This window comes from Pavona decussata, unplaced genomic scaffold, assembly GCF_977016875.1.
Source record: "Pavona decussata unplaced genomic scaffold, jaPavDecu1.1 SCAFFOLD_139, whole genome shotgun sequence".
NCBI lineage: Eukaryota > Metazoa > Cnidaria > Anthozoa > Scleractinia > Agariciidae > Pavona > Pavona decussata.
Genome location: NW_028145552.1, coordinates 120435 through 132069, shown reverse-complemented (window position 1 = coordinate 132069; position 11635 = coordinate 120435). Strand labels below are relative to the sequence as shown.

Sequence of the window (11635 nt, the reverse complement as noted above, 5' to 3'; positions counted from 1 at the left end):
ACATGCGTAGCTGTTGCGTCCGGAGGATAGAACGTTTACCTTTCGATTCAGACGTAATGTGTATATTTAAAATCCTTTATCAGTCGAGTTAATCGAAAACCTGTAGAAGTCTTATCTATCCGCATTCCGGAATTTTGTTGTCCTATTCGCGTTCGATAAACCAGGGGAGGCCCACCCGGGAATAAGCCATGAAGAACAGCCATGCTCCCGTGCTTGATCCCGTGCTGAATTGACCGAAACACGAACTGAACTCGATCGAGCAACAGTAAGACTTGGTTTCAATTCAAGTTCAAAGAGTTCTGTTTGTCTTACCCTTCCTCGAACAACGGCAAAAGCAGAATTATTCGTGATGAGCTCTACGGAGGTATTTTTGTATACCGGTAGGTTTTGTCCCGGTGGTTTGTACCATTGTATCAGATACACACAGATACAGATGTGTTTGACACCTACGGATCAACATGTTTCCGTATGCCAATAAGGTCACTTCAGTCTAAAAATCTACGGCTTTATAGTCGCAAAATTTTCTTCCAATTTTTCAAAAACGCCTTCTTTATACAAGACTAAAAACGTATACCGTCTTTGAAGATCTTTTCCTGACAAGTTAAAAGCGTCTTACCAAAATTGTTTTGTATTTAATATATTTGTATCACGCAATTAGCGAGGTGGTGTTACTCGGGTTTGCGTACATGACAAACCGTATTCAAACAAGGAGCTTTAATGGTTAAAAGGAAAGTACGCTCTACTATTCTAGACCGGCTTTTTTCAGCCTTCTTCCTTAATACTCGAAATTAAGATTTTTCAGTTCAAATTACTTTTCGTCTGCATTTGTTCTGTCGCGATACACTTGGCTAACTGTAGCCCCTGCATGTGGAGTTTTTTTTTTCTTGGGTAGAGGGTGGCTGTAGATGATGGTTTTAGTAAGAATAAGGAAAACCCGCATAAAATTGTAAAACATAAAACGAAATGTTAAATTCCGATTGCGAAGAACATGAAGGTGTCCATCATAGCTGAATTTATGAAACGTGGAAGTGTCGAACGCGCTCCTATTATCTTTGATTACTGCTACTACAAGTAATGCCTCATTTTTTTTTCAGGGAGTTTAACCAAGCGCACGCCTGGTGGGAAACAATTTTCGCGCGTGTCTAGCTGTGTTTAGCTGGCCCTGAGAAAAAAATAAGCTACACACAGTCTTTTGTTAACGCCGAAACAGGAAGAAAATTTTTCTGGCAAGATTCGGGTTGGAAAATCGAGAACTTCAACACCCTCAGCCGATACCCAGGGTCTGGTGGTCGGGGCAGGGCATAGTTAGTAGGGGTCCCCTCTACTAACTATGGGCAGGGTGGTGCTTACACGCCTGAACCCTTGATGTCTTCGCCCCATCAATCTCGGCTATCTGCTCCTGGGTCTCTGAAGATGGAACTTCAATTACGTAGCATTACATTTTGAAGTTCTTTTTACATTTTACGATCATTACCGGCCACGTTCTGCAGATGTGGACATAACGTATCCCAGCTGAAATTGTTTTAACATTTTTTGTTGCAGGCCTTCCACAGCATCAAAATGGTATGTTTGGTCTTCATCGTGCGTTTCATCACTTTAACTCGTTTGACGAAGTCAGGAGCCTGCCTCTAATATTGCAAAAGGAAAACGTGCGAACTGGAATCATCGGCAAGAAACATGTAGGGCCTGATACGATAAGCTTTTACGCTTAACGCCTTGCCAAGTTCTCGCAAATCTTGACAAACTGGATTGCTGTAGGTGCAAGAAAAATTTAACCTTAGTTTCTGGAATCATGCGGGCGAATGATGAGCTTACGGCTGAGCCTACGCAACAGGATGGCAGATAAAAGAGGCCGGCAAAATGTCTAATTGCAAGTGTGACCAACGTCTTAGCTAATTATTTCTGTATTTTCACGCAATCTTCTATTTAAATCGCCGAGCGTTGGTCGCGTACGGCATGTACACAAGACAACAAGAGAAAGTACCAGACCTGTCGATCGTTGGATGGCATTGTCCCCAGCACGGATTGGTGTGGTCGTCCGTTGATTTCCATCTTACAGTCTCCTTCAGGCAATTCTGTACTTCAGTTCTACACTACAGCTCCTGAAATCCCAACCCTTTCACTGATATACCTTCAGCCTGCCACACTCCTTTCAGGGAAGCCTACCTCTGCCACTTACAGCGATAATGAGTAACCTGTACAATACAATCAAAGGGAAGCCAAACATTAAAAAAACAGTATACGCGTAAATAATTAGTTTTAAACTTTGTAGCGGAGGACGTGTTGAATTTACCATTTAGCAGGGCTACAATTGTTTTTCTTATTCCCCTTTCTCTAGGTTTACCCATTTGAATTTTCCCACATAGAAAAAAACGGGCCTCTTTTGCAATGTGGGTGCAATATAACCTAGATGAAAGAATTGGCTCGTGAGTTTTTTGAAGGATCAAAGAACGACACACGGCCTTTCTTCTTGTATATTGGTTTCTTTGATCCCCATCGCTGCGATCCTCGAGGGAAACAAGGTAAGTTTAAAACTGTGACAACTGTTCTAGAATTTACAGTCAGTAAATTTAGTCACGATTCTTCTCCGCTAGATTTTACAAAGGTCCACAAATGAAAAAGATTCTGAATGGTTTTCCTCATTCAGCGTATTGTCAAGTCCTTGGTCTGCCGTTCTTTCTGCAAACGCTCAAAAGATTGCTAATCCACAGACTCGAACTATAAACCACTGTAACAATATAACAAGAGAAAAGTGCAAGAGGAAAGAACAGCTGATAAACAGCTTTAACATTACTGTACGTGGAACCTGCAGGATTTGGAAATGGGGCTTTTTCTAATTCGAAACAGACAGCAAACTGGCTCAAAACGTCCCCGCCATACGTCTACATTGTGCGAAGAAAATCTACCGGTAAATTTCGTCAAACTTCATCAGAGAAATATTTCCCTTTAAATTCAATTTTATTAACATATTTCAATAACAGTTCAAAGTATAATTAACAACAAAAATACATTATGAGTAGGAGACACGATTCCTTTAGGCGCGCACAGAAATGGCACTCCTTTAATTTTAGTTCTATTTCCAGCTATCGTAAAACTTCAGTCCAAGACTTTTGCCCAAATGATCTTCGTTTCCACTTGTGTTGGCTTTCCGCAAACCTCCTCCATTTTGGTGTTATATTAAGTCTAAATAGAACAACAATGATTGATTGATTGCTGGATTGATTGAACGAGCGAACGAGCGAATGACTTTAACTTAGATACAGTAGTTCCATTAGCTGGTTACAACTTCTTTAAATGAAAGCCGTGTACAGATATAAGCTATACAATATCTACAGCTCAAATACATATAAAATTAAATACTTTGCATGGATAAAAAGAAATGGTCTGACGGCGTTTGATAGAAAGTCAGAGAAAAAAGGCTTAATAATTTTTTCCTCTCGGCGCTTCGCGCCTCGCTGCAGCGGCTTCGCCGCGTAATTTCCCTCCTCGTAATTTCCCTCCTTCAAACGAAAAAAATAACCTCTGGCACCCAGGGTAGGTTATTTGCAAACGACCTCAGAATTGTATTACACTCATTAAGGTTCAGGTCGTCAGGCTTTTGAATAATGCTCGAGATACAGACACCAGGGTAACCGTAGAGTTCTGCCCGAACTCAAGAAGCAACATTAATCAGGTGGGGCAACATAAGACTGCAGCCAAACAAACGAAACGCTAGCCTCACAAACAGTTACAATTTCTAACAGAACCTCAGAATTGAATCCGGAGGGGCAACACATTTGAAATGCATAAAGAGAAAGGAAATTCACTACCCTCTTTTCTCGTTTTCCATGAGACCTGAAATTTGTTGGTTGCCGTTTTGGAGCAGTTTATGGAGAAACAAACCTGTATACCCATTATTAAGCCTTTTTTCTCCGACTTTCTCATTGCTATCTCAAGCTCATAACGGCACCTAAAGGCTAATAAAGATAAAAGATGAGCCTTTTCTGGCTTGCGGGTAAAACAACATCTGCTCTCGCAGACTCCGGCTGAAAAAAGATCGTTACTTGTCTAAAACGACGCCCTAAAGACAGTTTTCGGCAGTTAAATGGATGTTTATTATTTTTTTCTTTTATTTTAGGGGTGTTCTGCGAGAAATTTGGAAATGGTGAACCAGGCATGGGTGTTATACCTGACTGAAATCCAATTTACTACTATCCTGAGCAGGTCACCGTTCCTTTCTTCATCCCAGACACCTTAGCAGCTCGGAAAGAAATAGCGAAACAGTACACTAGTATTAGTCGTATGGACCAAGGGATAGGATTGATTTTAGAGGAGCTTCGGCAGGCAGGCTTTGAAGACAACACACTAGTCATATTCAGCTCCGATAATGGTATCCCATTTCCTGGCGCTAAGACCAACCTTTATAATCCAGGTATCTTTGATATTTTTCTTCTTTTCCTCCCTTCTTCTTTCTCTTAAAGTCTCTTCCTCCCTCTCCCCCAACCCACCCACTCACTCATTCGCTTGCTCACTAACTGATAAATTTATTAATTTATTAATTTTTAAAATCAACAGGTATGGCAGAACCCTATCTTGTATCATCCCCTGACGCTCCTGAACGCTGGGGTCAATTAAGCGATGCATTTGTAAGTCTTTTGGATAAAGTACCTACTACACTGGACTGGCTTGGAGTTGATTTCCCTACCTACAAGATTTTTTCGCATAATAAGGTTCAGTTGACAGGGAGGTCCCTACTTCCGGTGTTAAAACAAGAGCCAACGTCTGAATGGGAAACGGTCTTTGCCAGTCACGACTTACATGAAATCACAATGTATTATCCAATGCGGGTCATTCAAAAGAAAAATCTGAAACTTATCCATAACTTGTGGTACAAGATGCCATATCCCATTGCTCTGGATATTTTTACGTCATTCACTTACAAGGATCTGCTTGAACGCACCCGAGATAAAACACCCACAGGGTGGATTCGGACGCTGAAGCAGTACTATTACCGGCAGCAGTGGGAACTTTATAACTTGGACTCTGACCCTAAAGAACTGACAAACCTGATAGACAAACCTGAGTATCAGGATGTGCAGAAAGAGCTGCGCCAGGAATTGTTGGCGTGGCAGAAGAAAATCAATGATCCTTGGATTTGCTCACCAGGAGGAGTCCTCGTGGAAGATTTTTGTCAATCAATGGACAATGATGCCTGATGTCCAAAACTACTGAAAACGTACCTTTTGCAGTCGTTCAGCATAATACAATGCGAGTGGGTTTTTTTTGCAAGGAATGCATGAATAATATGTCAGATTAGTTGTTAATAAAGATCTGGTTACCCTGCTGCATTTCTTAGGCTATTGAGTACGTCTCTTGTACTGATAGGCTTTTTTGTCGCTTAGAATTGATAAACCATTCCATGTGGCTCCGTAGAGGAGGATTAATATCTTTATGTTTAATCCAATAGTAATATTTAAGAATAAACTAGATGCTGGTCACTCTTAGGGGGTAAAGGGCTAAATACGCAAATAGTTGCAGGGCCCGCGCAGCAAGTTTTTGGGTGGTCAGGGATCAGGGGGGGGGGGGGGGGGGGGTGGGGGGTGGGCTTGAAAGGCAAACGAGTAAGATGGACCAACTACGGGGGGGGGGGGGGGGGGGAATCCTGGGGCATGCTTCCCCGGATAATTTTGATTTTAACTCCTCTCAAATGCCGAGAAGTGCATTTTAAATTAATCAATGAATTCCTTGATTGCTATACTGTTACCTTATACAAACTGATATAACTGACATCTCTTTTACTGCCACCAACTCTAAAATAGACCAGGAATCCAAACTTCCACTGCATTCAACACAACGATGTATAAATGGTGCATCAATCATAATAAAAACAAAGCCAAAAAAAAAAAAAAAAAACGAGGAAGTGGCTGATTTATACTGTGTATCAGATTCCTTAAAGATACCAAAATTTCTCTTTCTGTTATCGTTACGGTCGGAAAATTCGTTACCAATATTTACAAGAGAGTGTCCCTGTTCTTTCTTTATGACCGTTTAATATTGTCAGGTTGCTAAATCTTTTGTGTCATTGTGGAGAGAAGCCATGTTTTCAATCTTCGGGCAGTGGAAAACGATCTTTCACCACGCAGATGCTCTTGTTGCCGGATTTACCAATAAAAGTTTGCATACTTAAATAACTTCGTTTATCTTTTTCTTTCTGGGGTAGGCAACTCTTTGATTTTAACTACGATGTCGTCAAAACATAAAACGTCACCTTCCTGCGGTAGCACTTTGAAAATTTCCAGCTGGGCAGTTAACATTCCAACATCGACATCATCGGCGTAAGATATTTCCATGAACTGTAGCTCTCTGGAGTTATCCTGCGAGTTGAGGGCCTTAACTAAAAGGGACTCCATTTTACATATGCAGCAAAGCTCGGTTCATCAAAACGCTCCTCAATGAGGGTATACTAGGGGGATGGAAATCACGTTTCACAGAAACTAAATCGGGCTTTTCGCGTTTCTCGTACTAAAAAAACACATTTTCACGAGTAACGGACAAACATTTGACCGGACTTGAGAACAACATAATAACTGAGGCCTTCGACTTACCTCTTATGTTTAAACTAGTAATAGTTTTCACTAGAGCTGCCCCCGCTTTTGAAGATCTGTTTAACACCTGTATATGGTTTTTGCTGGATATAAATACTGTGCATACGAATGTTGAAAAAGAAACGTTTGAACATTTAACATCCATGTAACTGGTTAGCATATTTCTCTGTAAATTTGACATTGAAATCTTTTACAGTCATACAGTTTTGTTTTGTGAAACAGCAACGTATTGTATGTATAATTATGTGAACTCGTGGTTTGAAAGGCTGCTAAAGATGCAGAAGATGGCCAAACGTGACTTCGTGGTTACAAGACCTTGACACTCTGCTAGAAGATGGCAAAACGCGAACTCGTGGTTGAAATGCTGCTAAATGATGGCGAAATGCGAACTCGTGGTTGCAAGACCTTGAAACACTGCTAGAAAGAACTCGAAATGCTGCTAGAGGACGACGAAACGCAAACTCTTGCTCGCAAGACCGTCAAACGCTGCTCGAAGACCTCGTGGTTGCAGAATGACAGCTATCCGACAGCACCTTGCGCGCTTGCTGAAATATTACCCGAGACCACCGTGCGCGCCTAGTTTGATCAAATCGAGATTTTTTTCGCATACTAACAAATTTACTAACAGTACTCACTTTCTTACAATTTGAAATTCCTTATATGTATACACGCGGGGAATCCTAGGCTGCCTCCTCGGGTTTCGGCCTCTGGGCCAAAACCCTGCGGGGGCAATAAAGGAGGGGGGGGGGGGGGTATAACTGGGGTATGCAAATCCACCGGTCCATTATAATTTAATACCCAAATCCGTTTATCCGCCAAAAATTTGCTTAAATCCGAATCCTAAAATTAACAGTTACTTTGTACTGGTTGTGTTGGAGCAAACGTTTCTTACTGCTCGTCCACTGATCGAATGCAGATAGTTACAACTGTAGCTAATTGTTCCTTGTTACTGATATCTGTGTGTTCGTCACATGTGATAGAGAAGAATCGAAGCCACTACGAATTTCTGACACAAAATCACGGATGACATAATTTGCATAATGGAAATAATTTCATTTTGAATCTCGTGTGAGGCGTATTTATCTTCTTTCCTTTCTAACCATTTTAAAACGCAGCAGAGGCCGGTATTTTCCTCTTAGTTTTAGCAACTGAATAAAGTTGGATTCATCATCAGTGTCACCCTGCATGGCCAGTCCTTGCCAGGCAAAATATTGCAAACATTCTATAACTTTGATGAAGCACACTGCGCGAAAAAACGGATTTAATCTACTTTGCAACTGGAGAAAGGGCTCTAAATTTGACACAAATTTGCCTTTGATACAAATGTTACGCAAATAAACAAATTTGCTTCTGCTCAATTTGTGTGCAAATGTGGCTTAAATCTGACATTTGCTTGGAATTTGCGTCCGTTTGCAACATAGGTAAATATACGAATGCCATACATGTTTGTTTCAGGTTTGCTTACTATACCAAAGTTGAATATTTTACAGCATAGTAAATGCCAGCAAACACTGCACAAGTCCCATGTTTGTTGTTCGATTGAACATACTAACCACGATGGAAAACTGAACATTTCCATTTAGTCTATTCACATTTGCTCTAGGAGTAAAGATGCTAATGTCCTTTTTTGCACTGCTAGTCAAATAAGTGACTATGCCTGCATAACACTCACGTTTGCTGTAGGAGCAAACCTATTAATTTGCACTTGTTTTGCTTTTTAAATCTGTAAGTTTGCATCATATCCGTGTTTGCTGTTGGAGCAAAGTTGTTTATTTACACGTGCTGTATTAACATTCAGATAATCTTGCCGGTACGACATCGCTTTGGACAAGGGTCAAAAGGAGTATTGTTGGTGCCGAAGACAGTCTAGTTTTACCGGCCGATGTTCTTCAGTTTTTGGGTGTTGCATTGATTTTAAAGACGTACTTCATGTATACAAAAAGCTAGTGTTAGCTGATTCCCAACCATTGTTATTTTGTTTGTGCCATTAATATTTTTAAAATTGAGTTAATAAGTTTTATAATTTGTTCACAAAGTGGAATTAAATTATCGCTTCAAGCAATGAAGTGATGTGATGATGTATACTTATCCTCGGCTAATGGTACACTAATGGGGTAAGAATTGCAAAAATATGATGCATGGCACTCAACTGATAATATTTCCCATTTCTGCTTTAATTATTTAATGAATAGGTGTTTGTTTGTTTTTTATTTCTGCCATTTTTGGTGTACCCAAAAAAAGAACATTTGGTTACACAAAAATTGTTTCTGTTACACCAACATGGCTGCCTTGACATCACCCTTAATCCATGAGTAGTAATTTTGGACGTTTAATTTGCCTCATTATTGGTTTCATATGTCATCCTTTGTCTCAAAGATGAAATTTGTGAGCTATAAATTTGAAGAACCAGTATCAATCTCTAGAAAGTAGAATGTTTCTGCCTGATTACTATTAAAATCTCAAGAGAATACACCTTAGGTGATCATATGCTAAATTCTCATCACCTCAGGAGTTGAATAAGTATTTACATTACACTGTAAGTATAATGTAAATGTTTACTGTAATGTAAATACTGTAAGGGCATAAAAGGTTAAGGTAAGTGTTATTTTTTCTGCAGTGTTTAATTTCTAGGAAATGTCCTGCAGTGTTCACTTGACATCCCTGGATTGCATAATTGAGAGGTGGTCATGGAATTGAATGACAAATTTAATTGATACTTTAAAAGTTATATGCGTTGTTTTAATGTCGTTACTGTTATAGTACAGAACTGCAAGCTAGATGTTAATGGTAACTTACTCGTTTGAAAATGTAAAGAAACGTTGAATGTATCCATAGTTTTCGTTGTCGTTTTGCAAGGATGAAAAGACGAGAGAATCTAGGAAATAGTCATTTCGCACATAGCGTTGTGACGTGCTTTGGCGGGAAGGTAGGCTTATGTTAATGAGCGTTCGCAGTCGTGTGATGTTACATTCATGTGGCGAAGCTATTCTCGACATTTGAGCTGTCTGGTGGTTAACGGACATCATAAAGTCCCGATACCCGCAAGTCACTGGCACCTTTCAAAGAACTGAGACGAGTCTTCCTTCCTTCCATCGTTGAAAGCGCTTTTGGACGCTATTGTTTTCGCTATGGCTGGTGGATCGATCCAGACGGAAAGTTCATCAGCAACTCTTCAATATTCCTGCCCATTGTAATCTTTAGTTTAGCCGGTATTACCGTGAGTTGTGGCCCATTTGCCAAGCTATGCCGTTATCAAATTTGGGAAATGAAGAGTTGCTTTTAGACTTAAAATATTTTTCTTGCACCGCGGGACTGTGTGTTCCGCGTCAAAACGAACCGTCATTACCCACAACGCAAAGAGAGCCTTCATTCTGTACCACAGTCCACCAGGATCGCGTGCGAAATCCATTTAATGCACTCCATCTCGCTAAGAAATGGGTGAATTTCCTTTTGGTCTAACTCAACTTCAATGAAATTTGGCTTTTCTGTTTTTCACAGGTAAATAGTTAGAACGGAACCTTTCCAAACGCTTGGTCGAACACAAATCTTGCAACAAACACTCGACAAATGAAAAAGTAAATTGGAGAGAGAGACTCTCAGGTAAGGCTAGGTTACCTGCAGAATTTAATACACTGCCAAAAGAGCGCCGGATGCCGAAAAGTTGCTCAAACTTGAAAATTTAAAAGATGTGAAAGTCGTAACAAGGTTTCCTTATGTAAAAGTGCGGAAAGTACGATACGATGCAATCCAACACAAGTATGAAAGGCGTGTTTACGCTGTAAACCGTACGCAATCTCTAACGCATGCTGATTCCATTTTCAATATTTTTACTTGACTCTGACGAAGGCAAAGGCAAATACTCACCCCTATATGGACGAGGAAGCAGAGTGACGATTTTGGTGGGTCGCCATTTTCAATCACAAAGGCTGCCGTTCGTAAGAGCGTCCAAAAATACTTGGTTGGGACACAATTTTGTTAGAAATTGGCGGCCTAACAGAAAGTCACTTTATTGGTGGGACTACCCTACTCCCCTGAGAGAACGTTCTATTACTCTGTTCCCACGGGAGGCACAAAACCTATCCCAAAGTAGGTTTTCTTGCATGCTGATTCCATTTTCAATGTTTTTACTTGACTCTGACGAAGGCAAGGTCAAATGCTCACCCCTATATGGACGGGGAAGCAAAGTGACGATTTTGGTAGGTCGCCATTTTCAATCAGGAATGTTGCCAATGGAAAGAGCATCCAAAAAAACGTAGTTGGGACAACTTTTTGTTAGAAACTGGCGACCTAACCAAAAATGCACTTTTTTGGTGGGACTACCCTACCGCCCTGAGAGGACGTTCTATGACTCTAGTTCCACGGGAGGCACAAAACCTATTCCAAAGTAGGTTTTCTTGCATGCTGATTCCATTTTCAATGTTTTTACTTGACTCTGACGAAGGCAAAGACAAATACTCACCCCTACATGGACGGGGAAGCAAAGTGACGATTTTGGTAGGTCGCCATGTTCAATCACAAAGGCTGCCGATCGAAAGAGCGTCCAAAAAAACTTGGTTGGGACACAATTTTGTTAGAAATTGGCTAGCTAACCAAAAGTGCTCTTTTTTGGTGGGAGTACCCTACTCCCCTGAGAGGACGTTCTATGACTCTGGTCCCACGGGAGGCACAAAACCTATCCCAAAGTAGGTTTTCTTGCATGCTGATTCTATTTTCAATGTTTTTATTTGACTCTGACGAAGGCAAAGTCAAATGCCTACCCTTATGTAGACGGGGAAGCAAAGTGACGATTTTGGCAGGTCGCCATTTTAAATCACAAATGCTGTAGTTCGAAAGAGCGTCCAAAAAAACTTGGTTGGGACACAATTTTGTTAGAAATTGGCGACGTAACCAAAAGTGCTCTTTTTTCATGGGACTGCCCTACCCCCCTGAGAGGACGTTCTATGACTCTGATCCCACAAGAGGCAGAAAACCTATCCCAAAATAGGTTTTCTTGCATGCTGATTCCATTTTCAATGCTTTTATTTGACTCTGACGAAGGCAAAGTCAAATAC

General features: G+C 40.7%; 1 pseudogene across 1 annotated transcript; it reads left to right on the top strand.

The window, feature by feature from the left end:
- The first annotated feature begins 2186 nt into the window (after window positions 1-2186).
- LOC146467049 (N-sulfoglucosamine sulfohydrolase-like) lies at window positions 2187-5327 on the top strand (annotated as a pseudogene). The gene is made up of 4 exons (XR_014867862.1): window positions 2187-2237; window positions 2339-2522; window positions 4118-4411; window positions 4555-5327. The product of XR_014867862.1 is annotated as an N-sulfoglucosamine sulfohydrolase-like (transcript).
- The last annotated feature ends 6308 nt before the right edge of the window (window positions 5328-11635 follow it).